The sequence below is a fragment of the Acromyrmex echinatior genome, chromosome 3 (genome assembly GCF_024713525.1).
Source record: "Acromyrmex echinatior isolate Ae372 chromosome 3, ASM2471352v2, whole genome shotgun sequence".
Classification (NCBI taxonomy): domain Eukaryota; kingdom Metazoa; phylum Arthropoda; class Insecta; order Hymenoptera; family Formicidae; genus Acromyrmex; species Acromyrmex echinatior.
This window is the reverse complement of record NC_141854.1, coordinates 8,086,588-8,107,792: the sequence shown is the minus strand read 5'-3', so window position 1 is coordinate 8,107,792 and position 21,205 is coordinate 8,086,588. Positions and strand designations below refer to the sequence as shown.

Here is a 21,205-nt window from a genome sequence, read left to right as displayed (position 1 = left end):
TGTAGTCGCTTCTAGTCGCATGGAGAACAGAGAGGCGGTACGAGAAAGAAGGCGAGAAGCAGAGAGAAAGAGAAAGAATGCGTACGTGTGTATTCTTAGGCGACCGGCGAAATCGGCGAGCAGCCGTTACTCGGTGGTGCATAAATAACTGGTGACGTCAGGTCAGGTACATGGAACTGTGGGACAGAGTTCGATTCGTTTTGTCTTTCCAGTGACTCTCGAACGTGGCGTTGCTTCTCTCGATATTCCCAAGTCACTGATCTAGCGACGCCAAGAGTTTCGAAATGAAGTTCTCGCTCCGCGAGTGTATATTTAAACATTACGGAATTTGAACATTACTCCTCCGCGCAATGTTGCAGCTTTGTGTCAAATTATGTTCCGCTCGTCAACTCGGAAAACGTGAAAAGCTGGCTTAGATCCGCTGAAATAAGTATAATCGCTCGATCGAGATAATTTATTATACCAATGTAGATGCAAGAACGTATCCCGTTCTTACAATGTATTGTATAATAATAAATCGCGATTGCGCATTACGGTCTCTTATCGTGACCTTTCGCGAGATTTGTTCGTAAAATCTGGAAAAATTGCCTTATGGCAGCGGGCGTGACGTGGGCGCTGTTATAAGGAGGAGGCGGAGGACGAGCAACTTATAACGAGCTGTGGAGCACCGTACGCGATTTTCGAGAGGGAAATATTCTCCGTTATCCCGTGACTTTGCCCGAGGGTTTGCTGCAAACCTCCTCCTCTCTTCTCCTCTGCTTTCCACTCTTTCATCTTTTCGCCGGTAGTCTCACTTAACTTTCCTCCGTCGTTAAAGGAAGATCAGGACCAATCCAATCTTCTTTCTCTCTCCGCTGTCGTGTGTTCTCAACTTTATTTCCATCCCCCTTCTTTCCTTCATGCGTATCTGATTGCCAATCTTTTGCTGAATTGATAGATCGATAGATAGAGCTAAAAAAAAATTGCAAATATATATTTTTCCTTTTTTATTTGTTTCGACATTAATCGATTAATTGTATTTGTCGTAGAAACAATAAAAGATAATTGTGTACCAATGTAAATTTATTTGCTTATTTTTTTTTATTAAATAATTTGAAATAACTTAAAGGATGGCGTGTAATCTCGTATTGGAGCAATTAGTATCAGATGATAATTTATATAAGTCTATAATTATTACTAAACTTATATTAAACTATAATATTAACGCTGTCTGTTTTTTAAAAATTTATATTAAATTATTAAAGTTGTCATTTTTTAGTAAAACGATTTTCCACGTATATACTGTTTTAAATCTAATTGCTTTTATTAAAAGTTTCTCTTATGAAATAACAAGTCTGTAAAGTAAGCTTTAGTTTTATAAAAAAGGAAATTTAATCTGCCTTAAAAAGGAGAAATAGAAACAGAGGGAACAGAAGGTAGATAATAAATGCGCATATTTCTTTTAGTCTTTTTCTATAGATATTATGAATACAGATGTGAATCCGTCTTACGAATGTTACCAATGTACGGGATTAACAGGCCGCGGCTCTTTGTAACTAGGATTACATCGCGATTTCATTCGATAAGTTTGCTTAATGGACGATCAACAGGAATCTTACCTCTGGACTTCCATTTCTAGCGCGAAACTTTTTAATTAAAAGAACAGCTAGGGGATGCTGCGGGATATCTTTCGCGAGAAGTGGAGAAGTTTGTGGGAATATTCAGATATATTCGAGCTACCGTAATACTCTCACAGGTGAATTTATTTACGAAGTATAAAAGCATAAGAGAACAGCATCGTGATTCGTCGTAAACATTTGTAATTCATGTGCTTGTTACGAAAATTGCCCGCTGTATTATAGTATAACTTATCGCACAAATATCACAATGATATATCGCTTTCACAAAAATAGGCCTATATTCAGAAACGCGCTTATCGTTAGTATAGATCGTTAGTATCGTTAGTATAAATATTATAATATGTTATGTATTATATATAGTTACATATTATATATCATAGCATTTCAAATATTCTGAATACGGACCTTATATTTTTTAAATCAAGTTGATAATAAGACTGTAGCAAGAATAAATGCTAAATTGCCGCAATAAGCTTCGGTAGATTATTTTTTTACTTAAAGAAAAAACACCTTTTGAAGAACTTTGATTTTCTAACTTTATTTACTATAAGAGTTTGTCGGGAAAAAAAAAAACGCTAAACTTTCAGCAATCTAATAATACAACGGAGGATATAAATAAATTGTAGAGTTCTCATTTTAATTTTGCTAATATTAAAAGCTGTTGAAACGAGCCGAATTTAATCTCACGCAGAAAATTTGTTGAATGTTTATGCATATTTGCGAATTACGACCGGTGTAGCGTGTGGATTGTGTATTGTTGTCGACGCTAATCGAGAGTCTCCAGTCGTAGCGGAAACAAATCGATAACGAATCTCACGCCTGAAATAAATGTACCCGTGGCGCGCTACGGCTGTAACGGGCAACTAATTTGCGTTCGAGCCGCGGAGTAATTAACGTCGGCCACTGGATCCAGCGTTTCTCTCTTGACGCCGATAAATTCGATGATGTTTTATCACTTCGCTTGCAGCCGCGCGACAATACGGCGTAAATTTGTAAGTAAATTCATCGTTTCAGACCCCAACACACAGATCAACAGTTACTCTTTTGTTTTCTTGAAGAATTATTATTTTCTTACTTCTCTTACATCGTCTTAGCAAGTAGAGGACAGAGAGTCGAATGATTCTGAGAAACTTTTTATCTAGCTCTCAAGAAAAAGAAATTACAGATAATCTATCGTCTTTTTGATACGATATCTATCTATTAAAAGGGGTATACGTGTTACTTTATTGCACAAAGTTACGTAGTCGTGATTCGGAGGATGAGATACCACAATTGAATTATTTCCCTCTTCGGATTGATTCTTTTTCACGTGATACCTCGCGCCGACGACGACGGTAACGAGGCCAGCGCGTGTATTTACCCGCGTATATAACCCATTAAGTATTACCTAACCGCCTGGGCGTGCGAGAGTCGGGAATAGAGCGGCAGATGCGAGGTCGAGTGATGTCATGCGTTCGACGTTCTCCAAGTTCGTGGGCAACGAGCACGCGCGTGTTTAACGTACGTGTAACGCGTTAATGATGCGCGTTACACGTACGTTTCGAAAGTATCGCGTTTTCCATGGTCCGAGGATATGCTGCTAACGTTAAGCGTAATAGGCAACAGTTATTACATTTGCATATGGGAAGTATAAAATGAGAGGGAAAAAAAAAAAAGATACGCTCTCGGAGTGTCCACACGACATGCGGATGCTTAATGCGTTTATTAAAGAATAATTTGTATTGTTGATCTGTGAGATCGTAAAGTCTTCTGTCATTTGCGATATCTTTTTCGTTCTCGAGAAATTTATCTATGAGTGGTTGGGAAATGTCAGTGAGAGTTCGCGATTTTAGCCTGGCTATATAGATCGGACGGTACAATATCATAAATCCTGCTGAGTTGTACCTGTGGATCCTCTAGTGGAACCAATTAGCGAGACCCGTCTTTTCTCGTCGTTCACGTGGTTTGTTATCTAGTTGAGATTCGTGCAAAGTCTACGTTTCTCGTCGTCGCTCGTTAAAGAGCGTAATATGGCCGGTTAATTTACACAGATGCATTTCCTTGAAAATCCCTCAAAGAGACTGCGTCAATTAGCGAGCTGGAAGGCCTTGACCGGTCCTTCCTTTGCTGGCGATGACGACGATGCTGTAACTGTGAATCGTTAATTGCTGAAATGCGCGATTGTTGGAATATTCTGTATTGTAGACGTGCACACGAGAGAGAGAGAGAGAGAGAGAGAGGGAGGGGTGGGAATTGATATCTCTTAACAGTTTTTTAATTATAAAAGTTTTTTTCTTTTATTGAAGAAATCTATTACAGCGGAAAAAAATGAATTTTTATGTTTTATAACTTTATAGCATTAGTTTGGAAATTTTATATTTATTTTTTTATTCAATATTTATTATATATATATATATATATATATATATATATATATATATATATATATCAATTTGTCATTCAAACTCTTGTGTACTAAAATATTTGGGCTCTTAATTTCATTTCATTGAATTTAATTATATAACTCAGACGATTTTGATTTCCAATATTGGAACAGTCGTAAGTAAGTAATAGACTACTAATAAGTTCGTGAATAAACGGGCCGATGTTTTCGCACTGAACTTTAGTAATTAATCGAGCGCGGCGAAAGAACGGGTTAGAAGTAGGTGGCTAAAAGCGGTCGCCACCGTTCCAACAAACTCTCTTCGTCCACCCATTTCTCACTCCACCAACCCTTTCCCACCGAGTTTTCTCTTGCAGTATTTCATCTCACTTTTTCCTTACTTCCGCTTATCCACCACGTGCGTGGTTCTCGTATATATTAAATTACGTTCACATACTTCAACAAGAAATTTAACATAACACAAAAAGTCTTAATTACAACAATGAAAGGTTTCAAGAATAACTAATTTTTCAAATGATACCAATTTATTTCTTTCGCAATAAAACGAGCAGGAGGGAATGGCTCCTTAATATTTAGTTTTGTGTATTTACACAAACGTTTGCGTAAAAAGTAATTGCATTCTATTTTCTGTCGATAGCTTTTCCCAGGCGGAGAAAGATTTTTAGATGCGTAGATTTAAAAAAGTTCTCATCGTCGAAATGGAGAAAATTCCGCACTTTTCGCGGGCCATATACGTGAGAGCCTGAGTCAGCGGGAGCAAGTTCCGAGGACATTTAAATTTATTTGAGGATAGCGTCGCCAAACGGTGTGGTCGCAGAAAATAACATGAAAAACGAATCGAGCGCGGTAGAGACCGACTTCTTCATTTCTCGTCACAGAGAGTAGGAAAATGATTTTTTTTTTATTTCTCATCACAAAGCACGCGACTGCAAAGTCGAGTTTATCTTCTTAAGTTTGCACACTTGATTTAATTAAATAAATCATCCGACATAATATAATCTATTTTCTTCGAACGGCGATCTGAGTCACAATTGTCGATTCTTGTAATTGCGATGAGACTCTACTTGTCAGCTAGTATAGAATGAGTGAGAAATGAGCAGTTCGTCTTACAACTGGAGAATAATGTGATCTTAAAGTAAGTGAAAAGAGTGACAACATTCTTTTCTCTTACGGAACGTCGTTTTCGAGAAAGTTGAATTTAAAAATTTGTTTAGTATATGTCATCTAGCGGTTAAAACCTCCTATATTTATTATTTCTAATAATTATAATCATATCCTTGTGTTAATCGTATTAATTATAAGTAGGTTTATATAAATTATCTGATACTGATAATTGCTCTAATATGAGATTACATTTCATCCACCATATTCTCTGAATTACTTTATAAAAAACGAGCATAAGCAAAATTTATTTTAGTACATAATTATTTTTTATTGTTAATGTTTGTTATTTTGTACAACGTACGTATAGTAATATGATTGGATTAGAAGATATCGGTTTCTACGAGTTATTTGCTCTTTATTACGTTAAAAATCGCTGATACGAAAGAAGAAAAAGTAACGTTCAACTGATGCTTGCTCTCTCTATATTATTGGTTACTTGATAATTGGAAAATCGTTCTCTTCGTGTATTTACTTACAGCAAAAATATCGACCAATTGTCGAAAGAGTTCTTCATATTAGAAGTTTTTTATTCGCAATTCATTACCATTATTAATAGAATTGAGAGGAATTATTTTATAATTACAATTAAATAATTAATAATTATAATCATATCCCTTTTCTTTCTCTCTTTTTCGAACTAACAAAGGCACAAACTTTTTGTAAATTCGTGATAGAAATAAATAATTCGATAGACTTAATAAACCAAAGCACAAAAGAAAGTATTGTTATTAAAGAATTATTCTAGAAAGATAACTGTTTAGTAAAGAACGAGAGACTACTTGAATTTCATTGTGATCGTCATCGGTTTATTAACGGATTAACATTATGGTAACACAATTTGCGCAATTTATGAATAATTTGATAAAATTCAACCAACATATTTACACCTACGAATCACGTGGAATGAAATCCAATCGATTATTTGTATCGTAACGACTGCTCGTGGGTAGCAACTACGTTTGCAGAAAGAACGTACTTATATTTGCGCCCATTACAGCTCGAGCCGTATCTCCGTGTGCGTTTTTGTAATAAGATTTATCGGGCTGTAGGCAGCGCCGTGGATGTATCTCGCGCGGTCTGCTTTTGGTTAATAACACAGCAGGTCGGGATGGAGCGGCAGATACAAATTGCGAGCAGCGCCGGCGAGCGGACGCGCGAACTCGCGAACTCGCGCGCGAACAATGGAGGGAACGATCGCCGCGTCGGCGATTGTGTGTCGGGCGCTTTGGAAAAATGTAAACGCGGAACGTTCCGCCGGGCTTGGGGAGTTCAAATGGTACGGCAACGGACTGACGTTGACAAGTTTGCGATCGATAATCCTATAAATCCGCCGTCTCCGCCTCCTTCTCATTCAAGCGGAAATAAATCGATGCATCGCTGCCACGCGCTCCAGTCTCTTCGCTAATCATCGTCCGTTTCCCCTTCTCCGAAACTTTAGTTTCGGAAAGACTTTTGGGGTGCAAAATGTTTTTCGAAATCCTGATCCCGCTGTACGCTTTCACTTTTCATCATCGGATAAAATCCGATGAAATTTAATAAAAAAAATACCTCCCTCGGAAAGAATTTCTAATAACGAGATAAAAAACATTCATATTTGATCTTATCGCGATTTTTTTATATGCAATATAAAAATAAAACTATATTAAAGTTAAATCGATATTTTCTATTCTTCCCCTTCAAATTAAATAACGTTGACTTATTTGTCTTGAGACAAGAGTAATTTATTTTATATATTCTTGCGTTTAGAATAAATCTTTATCTGATAGTCTAACGCAAAATGCTGATACTATAGTATTTGGCACAAAACAGATCGTGTTTGATTAATTTATTTTAGATTTAAGAATTTTCCATTTTTAAGAGTAAAATATTCTTCTTCCAACAAATATAATTGTCCCTATATCGATTCTATTTTAATATTAGAATCAGAAATCTTTTCCGTGGGTGTACTTTCATTTGACAGAGAGGTTTATAATTTGAATATATGATACATACGTATATATTTTTTCATCGACCATTCACTAATGCAAGTACCTCGCTTGTGTTCCCGCGTGAAAGACATGAAATCCGGGGGCGATTGATGAGAGCTTAATTAAGGTAACAAACCACGCGAGTCATCGTCTAATTAATACACGGGGATTTCTTTCTCGGATCGATTTTTATCGTTTGAAAGTTACCGGTGACAAAAAGCCGACGAATAGCGACGTGGGATCCTCGATCCTTATCACCGGATGGTTATTAAGTCGTTCCGCGTCGGCGTGCGGAAGAGGAGCATCCGCGAGGAGAGCTGTAACGGGGATTACGAGCTTGATACCAGTACCGCTCCATCTTAATAGCTTCATTCGATCGCGAAGGACCCAAGAGGTAATTGATGGCTCTTCATTGTGTCCTGCCGCGAGAGCAGCGCGGCAATATAAGGGCCAACCGTCCCTCTCTTTGGCTGGGAAATTACCCTCTTGTGCGTTATTAATGGTTTCGTAAGCGCCATTCTCTGGTCAATAAGTAAGCGGCAAGCAAAACTCTTGTCACGTACGGTGTTGGGTGTATTATGCTTCTTTCATACGCGTGTCGTACGTAGTTTCGGCAACATCATCGGCGAATAAGCAATTAAACCGTCTCGATATTTCTCGTCGTTACGCGCGAGATTCCTACCGTTCATTCTCCCGAGTTTCGACAGCAGCAAATGTACTTGATGTATTAGATTTTTCCAGTTTTTAAGTTACAAATGTTTTATTTACTTCTGGATCTTTATTTACTGTTGGAAAATTCGTATTAAATTTAATACATTTTACGTGTCCCAAACGGTCCACTCAAATGCGTTAATTTAACGTTAGATGAATACGTTAAAAAGTAACACAAGTATCATTTAAGAAGACAAACATAAAAAAGTAATATACTGATATAATTCGTAAATTAACCGTGGAGGTATATTTTTTTAAATAAAATTGACATTTATGATATGTTAAATTGACACATTTTAAATTATTCATTCAGCTTAGAATTTATTTTTTAAGATACATTATTTTTGTATTATTTATTTACTTACTCATAAATTGTGTCATTTTGAACGTTGAATATAAACACAAACAAATTTAACACAAACTGTTTAAATAACAGAGTCACATTATGTTCAATTAACACTCGAATATGATAAAAAATTCAACTGAAAATGTTAACAAGGACTTGAGTGGATCATTTCCAACACAAATACGAAATGTTTTTTTTATCGTGTAGACGTGAAATGTTATTTTGGTTTTGTTAAATCAGGACTCTTGCTCTTAAAAGCGTATTTCAATTCGACATAATATCACAGTGATTCTCTTCGACGTAATATAGCGATCACTTATATGGTACGATAGAAGGGTGAATCGAGGTTCAATCTTCTCCTTTGACAAAGAAATATTCTGCGCGTCTCCACGTCCCTCCCTCGCGAAAGCTCGTAAAGATCGACGCGATTTTCGCTCACAGCGGGATTTTATCACGGTTTCTACACCGATCATCCGTTTTTCTCAACAGACATCGTACCTCGTCGCCACCCTTCGGAAACAGACGAAGACAAAGCATCGCGACATAAATAATTTATCTTGGAGGCGGTACCGCGGCGTGACGCAACGCGGCGACGTCGACGGTGTGCGTTGCATTAAATATGAAATCCAATATAAACTTTCGAGCGATATAAACTCGGAGTACCACCTGGCCGCTATTACCTGGTCGCGTCTACGTTCTCCCGCAAACCTTCTAATCCTTTAATCACTTCCCGGTTATTTTTCTAACGTTAAATGGTTCATTCGAATATATTGATCTGAACTTCCAGCTTTGATTTTATTTTATCGTATTTAGAGTTTAATTGAATAAGTTACAAGACGTATGGTTTACGCGCAACTTGACGTGAAACTCATCTTGCTATTTTTTTCTCTTCAGGATGCAGAGACAAAGCCGGCGTAGCTCGGAGGTGGAGGTTGCGCTTATGCGCCCTGTAAGCACAGCTGGCTAATAGCCTCGAAGCCCGTCCCCGACACCCTGCAGCCACACCAGGTAGGAATCTTTCGTTTACCTTGTGTATACACGTACATATACTTCACGTTGCGCAGATAGTCCGCCGTCCGCTTCTCGTGTTTTACTGCACAAAATCAGGATCGCCGTGTTCTCCCGAGCGTGAAAATACCCATGCTGTGCACGCCCTTACACGCGAGGCGGTAATTAGTCGTTAATCCTTTCGCCCGAGAGAGATTAAGGATCGTTCGTCGAAGCAAAATGACTTGCGTCAGATGTCTGTGAATTTGAAATTATCTATATTCGTTAATAACATCTTGTACGCATAATTCAATCGTTACTTATGAGTGCTAATACACGATGCTGAATATTTTAAAAGTATATGTATTTGTAAAGTACTTTCAAAAATGTTTTTCGTTGATCCGGAACACTTTATTCGCGAAAAATTATCAAAGCGTGGGAATATAACATATATACATATATATTTTTTTTTCCTTAATTGTTTTTTTTTTAAATCATGGACTATAGCAATAAATGTATAATTATTATCACTTATTGTTTGTATCATTACGAAAGAAATTTCGAAAGTGCCACACGGCGCGATAATGGAGAGAATACAAATAGGTTTGTTTACATTAGAATTTCGTTTGGTTAGCAATGAGGACACTTTCCTTGAGCTTTCACAGTTTGATTGTACCAGTGCCAATTGCGACAAACTTTTCTCTGTCTCTTTCTATATATATATATATATATACATGCAACGAAATTAACATTTCCAGTTGACAAACTATAAACTATTCAAGATGATAAAAAAAAAGTTATATAAAAATAAATTTTTTAATGCATATTTGTATTTAACATTATGAAACTTGAATTATCTCACTATTTGTCAGATGCAAAGTTATTTATTAACATGTATTAAAAATTATTCTCTTTTTAAAGAATATATATAGTTCGAAAAGTACTTTTATATTAACTTTTTATATTTATTCTTGCCTCGAATGTATTTGCATCTAAAAGAGCATAATGTTTACTACACATTTATCATTTTTTCGTTTAAACCAACGCGTGTTTGGAACACGAACGATCGCATTATACACAACTATATTGCCCGAGAGGGATCATGAATCGAGGCGAAGATAAAAGATATATAAGGAAAGAGATAAAGAGAGAAAAAAAAAAGACGCGGCAAAACGGGATTCGCCGTCTTCTTTTGTGAGCACGCAGCCATGTATATATCTTGAAACTATGCGCGCGTAAATTGCATAATGCAAATCAGCGTCGTTCCGGCCGAAAGCTCCGCGGGGGTAAAAGAGATCCATCAAAATTCATGGCTGCCGCCGGTGGATAGCGGAGCTTTCTCGTGTAAGCGCAACAAACCGTTTCTTCCAACTGCATTTTTCGGCGAGCTCCGCAGCCCGGATCGCCGCGCTGGGAATTCCTGGCATCGAATGGACCGAGGCATCTCTCCTCGCGCCCATTCCTCGTTGTATTCTCCCTGGGAAACAAAGTTTTATCCGTCGTCGCCGTGCTTGCGTTCGCACGCGTCCGGAGATGCCATTTCTCTCGATCTACGCTTTTCTTCTTTGTCACCGCGCGGAGAAGCGCAGCGGGTGAGATGCATTTATTCATGTTTCGTCGCTTCTCCTTCATCGTGCTTCAAGGCACGCTATCACGAGGACCATAAATGCTTTGCGCTTTTCTCGTGTATTTCTCATGTATTTCGCTCGTTCGCGAGCAAGTGCTTGCTCATGTTCGTGGTTAAACAAATCTGATCGCTTTATGATCCGCCAGTAGACGGGTATTTTCCGCTTTCGATCGATGAATGTACCACGTGCGTTACGACTACCATACGCAAAATCCACTGTAATTCGGTGTAATTTATTCTGGCGTAATTTATTTCGGCTATACGTATAGTACGATTAGTGTAATCTTTTCTGCGGGACGCTCGACGTAACGTAAATGAACGTATTTTATTTAAGGCAAATAAACAGGTTTATTGTTGTACATAAAAGCACAGACCTGTGTACGTTTCAATCGATGAATGCTGCCGATGCGCTGTTTAATAGAAATGTTCTTTATATGGGGAAATTTAAATGGATCCCTTTCATGAGATTAATTTGAATTTTGTAAATTTTACCAATGGGAGATATTTGCGTTTTTTTTTCTTTTTAACGAAACGCAGAAAGAATTTTAGCACAAATGCGTTAGAATTTCTGCCGTTTATTTTCACTAATTTTCACTGCTGAACAACTCGCCGATCCGCTTCCTTCCTTTGTCGGCTAAGAATTCGTCTAGGACTTTCGAAATTGCGTCGTCGATGAAAGATCAACCAAGTTTTCTTGCATGGCGTCTTTTTTCATTTTCTCGATGCGATCCACCGCGCGAAATTGTTCAGGAAAACTTCAGCAATAAGTCGGGACTGCGAATCGATTCTTTCCTATTGCACTCCTGTCTCAAATGCACGTGCCAACCCGCTCACATATGTCCAAATATTGGATGAATCACTTCTAGAAAATTGCAGTGCGCATTTGGAATGAGAATAAAATTCGTCTTTGGCGAAATATCTATACTGTCACTAATAGCGAATAGAAATTATGAATAATTAATATATCAATAATTAAACGTAAAAAATATAACGTAGAAAATACATTTCATCATATTTAGAATAAAAATGAGGGATATATCTTTGGCACGATATATTACTATCTTGGGATTGATATTTTTATTAAAATAATAAAAATAATAGTAATATTAATTAGATGACATGAAAAATATATTTTGCAAAATTATGAAAGTGAATTAACTTCTGCACAATGCCATCTGACACAATAATATAATACTTAAATACCGGTATTCATAGTTGACTCTTATATTTGAGACTATTTTAAATACAGTCTTAAAATATCATAAGCCAACCAGAAGACAGTTAGTAATCTTAAAGTATTAATTATTATACTTAAGATGATTTTAAAACAAGAACAGACTATGAATATATATATCGCCCTAAGATTATTAATCAATAATTTATTAATATTTTAAGTAATATAGGGAGAAATATCACATAGAACCTTCTCCTTGTATCAATGTCGTTGTATCGAAAGAGATGGACTATACAGATTTTATAAAAGTATTCACTTCGGTCGCGTTCGATAATCGCGCGCGAATGTATCGGGGACGTATCCCATTTCGCCAGAAATCTTCGATAAACACGTTCACCGTGCGCGTGAAACGGCAGTATCGAGTATCGGGGCGACCTTAGGATTTCGCGTAAGAGAAGCCCGACGATTTCGAGCTTGAGAGAGGCCGATGGCGAGCGAATGAAGGAGACAGTAAATTGTGTAGGCGGAGCGAGCGATTCCACCTTGCATGAATATTCAATATCGAGAGCTGCTGTGATTTCGCAAGCCGCTACTCTTTATCGAAACTTTCTCGTCGCTCAACATCGTCATCGATAATCATCCGTGAAAGGAATTTCTTTCTTTCGCCATTCCATCGCGTCGTTTTTGGAAAGCTAATATATTTATTCCTCCTCCTCCTCCTCTCCTGTTGCTTATTTATTTGTTTATTAATATTATTGGTTATTCTTCTTTATATCATCCATTGTACATTAATTCCATACGAAAAATCAATACCTTTGATTTCCTTTTTGCCATTATTGAAGTTCTTGTATTACATTATATTGATGATAGAAGCAACTTTTTCGCTGGCTTATTACTTACCTATGATGGCTTGTTCCCTCAAAAGGGAAAATCGATATATATACAGATTTAATGATAATGCTTATTTATTCGTTGATTTGTTTATAATTTTCGATTGTTTTCATTATGTACTATATCTAGATTTGCATGCAAAATTGATAATTTTTTTTCTACTGTTGCGGCAAAATTCTCATTACGCGCGTGCAGGATTAATCGATTCGCTAACGAAACGTCGACCCAGTTTTTAAAGTTGTACGAACCGAGTGGATCGCGGTAAACTACGAATTGCCATTTCAATTGTCACTTTCGGGACGTTTAATTATTCGCACGATTGTCTCACTGTTTCTTTCTCTATCTTCCTTTATATATCTATTCTTCAAAAATTCATTACATTTCTTTACATCGATCGATGTCGCGTCTCTAAATCGAGTAATGATAGAATGCTGTATTGATTCGTTTTCCTGCTTTTCATATGTTAGCGTAATACGATTACTTCTTGCACACAGTGGCATAGCTAGAATTCAAAACCTCCACAATGTGAAACTTTATCGATTTTACCGTTGTTTGAACGAGAAATATCTATTTTGTACCTTTGAGGTAATCGTTACAACGTAAATTCTCGAAATAAAGTGACTAGAAAAAGCAAATACATCGCAATTAATGTATTATAATTAAATTAATATTATGTTATTTTATTACATAATAATAATAATAATAATAATGACAATGATAAAAATAAAGTTTAGTAAATCAGTTATATCAAGTCAAAACGTAATTTTGTATTTTACGTCAGAGAAAGAATTAAGAGAAGTTTTTACCTTTGAATAAAAGGCATAAACTTCCATTTGTATATTCGCACACGCGCGTCTGCAATAGAATTATTATTATCAAGCTTTGCTATTATTATTAAGCGACTCCTCGACACGAGGTAGTTTTCCCGTAACGTACGTACGCAAAAGCGAAAATTCGGCGGATTAATTCCCCGAGAACCTCAATCGTGCTCGATTGCCGGGAGCGGAAGGACATGTCAGCTGCAGCAGCCATCGCCGCTTTTGTATGCATGCTTGCGGAGGCTGTGCAACGGGGAAATTCGGGACCTGGTGTCGATCGTCCACAGTAGGTAGACCAGGAATTTATCCACACGCGCGCTCGCGCCTGCCGGCTGATATTAGCAACAACAATCGGCGCCGATAAACGCGCCGATAAACGCGCTCGTTGAAACGACGTATGGTCGACGCGGTGTAACGAAACGCGTTTTCGATGAAACAATGCGGGACAAGCGAGCGAGGTGAGCTTTTTTCCTTTCTCTCTCTCTCTCTCTCTCTCTCTCTCTCTCTCTCTCTCTCTCTCCCACCGATCGTCCCTCTTGATAACGCACGCGTGACCACTTCCTGAGCTTTGACGAACTAGATGTGCGTTTTCGTGACAGTTGTGTTCTTTTTCTCTCTATGAAAATTCTAATTTCCGTAGGGTAAAGTTTAGCTTTTATTTTTTTTTTTTTTTAACTATGTGGATACAAAAAGTTGGATTCTCCGCACGAAAACAACGCGTTATGCTATGAATAGTACTGAATCATAAAGTGAAGCTTGTAGGTGCGTAACAGTAAGTTTTACGTCACGCACAAAGGAAATCATAACATAATCTTTATGGGTTTTCTATATTATAATAAGCTACTGCTAAGCTTTTTAAGCCGTAAGAAATTGATTAATTACAGTCAAATGTGAAAAGAATATCGGCGTATGATTGATTAATTTCTTACGACTTAAGATTTAAAGCTTGGATAATGGCTTTTATTGTAGAAAGTCCGATAACGTTACGTTATGATATCGTTTGTGTATTGATATAAGTTCACAATTATGTAAACTTCAGGTTTATTATGATCATACTTAACGTAACTTACAAATGTTCTTGTGTGGTTAGCCTTGGAACAGAGAATTAGGTAATATTTACTTATTCGAAGGAATGTTGTGGGAATGTGTATAATCGTGAGAATATTTTACTGTCGACAACAATGGGGGCTCATTACTGATCGCTAGGCGATAATCCGATGACGGATCGATGAACGTGAACGATAACTCTCGTGTCGATTGGTGGAGCACAGGTGGTCTATCGTGGCTATAGACGTGACCGCAGGCTCTATGTTGTATCGATGATGCATTTGCGCGAATACGAATCGAGTTCGTATACGTGTCGTTCGGGTCGTAATTATTTGCGTCACCGAATCCGTAAATCGTCCCCGTCACTCGCCGACGACCGGACTAAAAGCGCCGACAAACTCACCGCATGGTCATGAATTCTTTCTCACCGTGCCAGTGAAATCTATTTCGCCCATCCGAAAATTCGCGTGGCGGAAGATGACACACGCGCGCACATCGTCGACTCGCCGTGTCGTGTTTGTTATTTATCGCAAATTCGGAGAACGAGCCAGAAATATACGCGAAAGTCACCGCCAGGAAATGCAGTTAGAGGCACGATTTAGTCGGTAGGTATTCGTTATTGCTCGTGTTGGAATGATGGTATCTTTGTGTTTTCTAAATACATCGTAATGTATGTATTTAATTAAAGGAAATATTCTATAAAATAAACATGTCACACACGTTTCTCGAAATCAAATATTAGAAGTGATAATTTTTTTCTGTTATTTTGCTATTTTAAATATATACAGCCAAAAATAACAGGGTTGTCGCAAAACTGGAAATCCGGAAAATTAGGGAAATGTCAAGGAAATTGAAAACGGTCAGAAAAATCAGCGAAAAAGCAGGGAATTTTGTAAAACTTTTCTGGAAAATTAAAATTCTTGACTTTAAAGAAGTTTAATATGCGGACATCACACGCAGATTTGAAATACTACCAAATTAATAATTAAACAAACGGTGTCAGTAACATAGTAATTTACATCGCTATGCTAAATTGTTCTTTCAACAAGACATAAGACGGTTTCCAAATTAGGGAATACAAACAAAAATAAAAACAAAATTCAAAATATTGAAAGCATCAGAGAAAATAATAAAATTTTGTCTGAAAATTAGAAAAAAGAATTTTAGGATGAGAGGAATTAATGCAACCTTGAATAAAAGTTGATTTCAACTCTATTGATGGTATTCTTAACTATTCCACATCGTAAACGTCATAAACTTAGATAATCAAAGAGAACAACTGAAAGACTCCTGCTTGTTTCGCTTATGTTCGTTTTTACCAACAGAGATCAACTTTAATCTAAGTTAAACTTACTTTTTATCTTTTCCCAATTCTAAAAGTTAGAAAAAGTTGAGTAAATTGAACCGAGATTAAAGTTAATCTACATCGATAGAAGCGGACATTAGTTGACGCGTCTGAAAGGTAATAATAAAAATTTACCGGCGTATGTTTCACGTCTTAAAAGAACACAGGCAACATTTATTTACGAGTGTCGATTGTGATGAAACCGACGATGATGGCCCGTAAATCCATTCACTGAGTAATAATGAGCACTACGAGTAGTAACTACAAGCTTGACCCTTGTTCATGTTATTCTCTGCTCGTTTATTCTCTTCTCGACTCGCTTCGTTTCGATGGACGTGCCGCCGGGTCGTAATCGATCGTCGTCTCGTTCTCATTTGGTCGCGTCGTGACAACGTTCATGATCGACGTGTTATCTCGATGCGTTCGCGCTGCGATTGCTCGATCGTGTCGCGACAAAAGACATGCCGCTCATGAATGGAGAGAGAGATAGCTCCAGGGATAGTTTTTATTCAATTTTCTTCTACTCGCCAAGAGAATCATATTTTGCTTTGAATAAAGTGACTTTTTGAAATGAAGCAAAATAGAAATCTAAAAACCTTTATTAAAAACTAGAAATTCAATTATTTTACGCTTCAAGAATGATTCGTAATACTTATTAAGCACTAAATACTATTATAATACTAATACAAGTACTAATTCAATACTAATGCTAATTGATAAAGTTCAGGTACCATCAGTATGATCTAAGGTGCCCAATCAATGGCTCAATCTCTTGAATGTTCATGATCTTGAGAGACATGATCTTAATAACATTTATCAAGGCCATTAACAAGTCTTTCATTTTCATTTTTGGTCGATTGGACACTTTTATTAAAACTGTATCAATTAGTATTAGTATTATAGTACTGTAAAATTAGTATTATACTTGAAAAAGACTTAACTTAAAAAGTTTCATTGTGAAAAGAACTCGATGTTAGCTGCAAGAATATTGAATAAAAAGTAGGGGTTTTCACTACTTAAAATTTTAAAGTTGACCTTGAGAACTTCACCATACTTACGTTCAAATAAGTCTCGCCGTTTAATGTATTATTCAAATCTTACAACTTTTGTACGAAATGTTTTTTCTCAAAAGTGCTTTGTTTATGAGATTCGACTATATCTAGACTTTTAGCCTGTCCTCTATATATATATAAAATACCTGTTTCGAAATAATGAAAGTTCTCTTATGTGTAACACACTTTTACTTATTTCTCTAAAGTAGTGATAATTTATAAATATTTATAAAACGTTCCTCTAGAAACTTTCATTTATTTCACTTTCCATTTCCTTCAGAAAAATTCATATTTATCACCTGCTTAAGAGTCATAATTTATTTTCTCCTGTCCTTTCTTCGTGCAAGAATTTCGAACAAATTTTCATTCTTGAAATTTTCATTCCCTTCAGCCTTTCTCCACGTCTCGAGTGCTTAAAATTATACGACCAATCGAATTTCGGCGTTACGAGTGAAAATATACGAGTGACAATGCGGAGACATTAAAGCTAGCTACCGTGGCGAAGAATAACCGGGGGCCGTATGTATAAATTCAAATGACTCGTTGCACCGTAAAGCGACACGTGAATATTCATCGACTCGGGCCTGGATTACTGCACTCCTTGTCCCTACGGGACATGTGTCCTCGATCGTGCTGAGTACACGAGAGAAGGAGAGGAAACTGTTAAGGTTCGTTTACACGCGACATTTCGACAGTAAGTCCAGAGGAGCTTCTCAGAAATTCCTCATTTTGTTAGAATCAGCGAAATACGCGAATTGCGCGATAACACGTTTTGCATTGTGAATACTTTGTTTAATGTTCAAATTTTTTTTAAATACTATAACATTTTTTTTGTAATTTTTGCTTCTTCCGATAATTTATTCGCGAAGGTATATAATTATAAAAGGAATGTGCCATTCTTTCTCCATCTGTTTGCTTAAGTTGCGTGTTATTGGTAAGCAAAAGGCGATTACGAGGCGAATCGCTTCTCGAGTTACTTCCTTACTGATAAATATTTATCAGTATTCGCATAGTTCCTCGACGAAAAGTGGTTGCGCTGCGAAACCACATCGACTAAGAGGATTCAGCATTATGATCTTTGGGATTAAATCGCGCCTTCGCTAATCTAGATCTCTGATATTGCGAATGTCAACGATGATCGACGTTATAACTTAATACCAAAGTTATAAAAGAATATTTTATAACTTTTAGTTACGAAGGAAATCTGAAAATATATGATAATTTATAATTTTTAAGTCTAAAACTATACATCATTTTTAATTTTACACAAACGTTTAGAAAACATTTTATTAAACAAAATAATTATTAATATACAAACTTTAATTTATCTCTATTTAATATGAAGATATCAAAGCGTATTTTTCAGTCTTAACTTTGTAAATTACAAATTCCGTTTGTAAATTACAAAATTTTAATTGAAGTAAAAATAACTCGATCGGAAACGGGTATCTTGGATCTTAAGAAACTTAAAATATATTAGGACATTTTTTATTTATGCATATTTTGCTTCCACGAAAATTGTCTGGAGATTGTTGATGTAAAAACGCTTTGTATGCAACGAGGCAAGATAAAGTAAATATAACGGAAATGGAGCGGAGTATCTGTACGTCGAGATCTTGGCGACTCGAAGAAGGAGATGCAACTGCATTAGTCTCGCACTAATGCGAGCATGCAGTGTCTCTGGCCGGGTTTGAGTAAGGCAAACCGGAGTGCGGCGAATCAGCTTTAATATGACCACAATATCGTCGCACTTGTACCGTTTGCTGTTTTCGCAGCGAAACCGGTTTCGTCGTCCGACTCGCAAACGCTCGCAAACGCTCGTTTGCATCTACGATAAGCGCGCGCACGCGCGTTTCCAGTCAACATGTGCCAACGCTGTTATCATTGTTGCTATTAATTTGCAGAAGATTATGGCCGGTGAATATGCGATTCTTAGACGGACTGTATATTACAGCAATTGTCGATCGCTTTGCCTCTAATCATTTCATGAAACTTAATTCTTATGTTACCTGCTTATCTGTTTATGCTTTGTAGTACTAATAATGCTGAAAATAATGATTAGTTATTTTCTAAATTAGTTTAGATAGTTTTTATTAAAATATCATGAACAGTACTAAATTGTATACCATTAATAAAAACGTATAATTTTGTTCACAGACGTTGTGAAAATTATAACTTGCAAAAAATATATATTTACAGCGGAAACAAAGGAAAAATGCTTCGGGACAAAAGTTATAGTTAGAGGCTTTATCTTGCGGCAAATAGTTACAATGTAACTTCTAATAAGATGCTTCGCTGTAAAACGGTCGTTTAAATCTCTGAGAAGTGCCGAGTTTGTGGAATATTCACATTCCTTGGACGACGAAGGTGGAACTTAGAAAAATATATCTGTGAAGCGCGAGAGTGATTTAGTAAACGACGAGGCAAAATGATCGTAGCAATAAATTCAAACGAATCTCGGGGCCGAATCTGTAAGCGAACGTATGTAAATAAAGTTCTCAACGGGTTCTCTTGGAGCACGTTAAAAATCTCGAGACACTTTTCTTCCGTCCATTTCGAAACGGGAATCTTCGGAAATCGAGTCGACGTGAGAGTCGAGTCCCTCTGCAATCTGGAAAAAGTTTTCGACCCGTCGACCTTTCCCGTTTTCTCTCTACTGTAACGATGCCGAAGACATCGTTGCACTTCGCCGCGCATCAAGACACGCCACTCTACGAAAGCGAAAACAACGAATCGGAAGAGAAACGAGACTCGGTAGACGGAGAAAAATTGATAAGAAATGCGATATCGTCAACGGCAGTGTACTATTAACCGTTTTCCAGACGTATCGGAAAACCAATTGAAGCGAAGAAGGGTGGTATGAGGAAGCAACGTAAAGTTTTTAACGACGTCGAAATCGCATCTCTGGAAATGTTTCGAACGCAATCACTCTCTTTTCGAGAACGATCGAACTCTCAAAGTTTTGAAAATACACTTGAGCAAATAGATAGACTTCGCGGAAGCTTTCCCGTTATGCGAAATACCTTATTAATTTTAATTGACTTTATCGTCGTTGTAAAGCGAGCACTTGCGACGCGACATGACGGAGTTTGTTGAAACGCGGGAGGAGAGTCCCGTATCTTCCCATTTAGCGACGATAATAATTTTAACTATCTACCAAGAATGCAGGAACAGTAAAGAGGTACATGTGATCGCGCTGATATTTCGTCAATGTGAATTAAGCCGATGCAATTACTAGAATTGCACCACGCAGAATTTCTAGTAATTTATCAAAACGCAAACAATCCAGCAAGAAAATACGCATCGTGTATAATACTGCCGCAGGTTTAATTCATGATTTAACGAAATATCGGCGCGATCACATCCCATCTCTTTACTATGCTCGCATTCTTGATAGATAGTTAAAATTATTATCGTCGTTAAATGGGAACCTACGAGACTCTCTCTCCTCCCATTTCAGCAAACTCCGTCATGTAACTCCGCAAAGTACTCGTTTGCGTTTCAGTAAATTACTAGAATTATTAATAAATTACTTAGAATTGTACGCAGAACGCAGAATTTCTAGTAATTTATCAAAATGCAAACAGAAAAACACGGAATTGTGTGCCGCAGGCTTTATTTCTTTTGTCGCAGTAACTCTCGGAATTTCGTTTAAACGACACACTTGGCCAATCGAACAATAATCGAAATCAATTAGCGACTCTCACGACGTTAATTTTTATTGGACTTGATTTTAGAGTGCACGGCGCAGATCGGTTGACAAAGCGCGCCGTGCTCGATTTATCGAGAAATCCAAGCACAAATTCCGATGGCATGCAATACACTTCGACATTCTGTTCTCCCGCGGAAAGGGACGATGCGAGAGACAAAAGGATCGCAAGCCAGTACGCGCATGGGGGAGAAACTCTCTTGAAACTCTCCGCGAGCCTGTCAAAACTCTCCATGTTCTCGTTTTTAATGAATACTCCGTGAACAGAAAAGAAATATTCCGAGCAGCACGGTGCTTTGTGTTTTCGAGGACCGGCGACGAGACGGACGTTGTTTGTTTTAATCATGCCGGATCACTGTAATGTT

General features: G+C 37.2%; 1 protein-coding gene across 4 annotated transcripts in view; it reads left to right on the top strand.

Moving 5' to 3' along the window:
- LOC105146404 (uncharacterized) overlaps positions 1-21,205 on the top strand; it is a 207,480-nt gene that overhangs the window by 121,314 nt on the left and 64,961 nt on the right. For all 4 annotated transcript variants that reach the window (XM_087404043.1, XM_087404042.1, XM_087404044.1 and 1 more), the window contains one exon: positions 9,085-9,198. The gene's annotated coding sequence lies outside the window, so the exon portion shown is untranslated. The remainder of the gene's footprint in view (positions 1-9,084; positions 9,199-21,205) is intronic.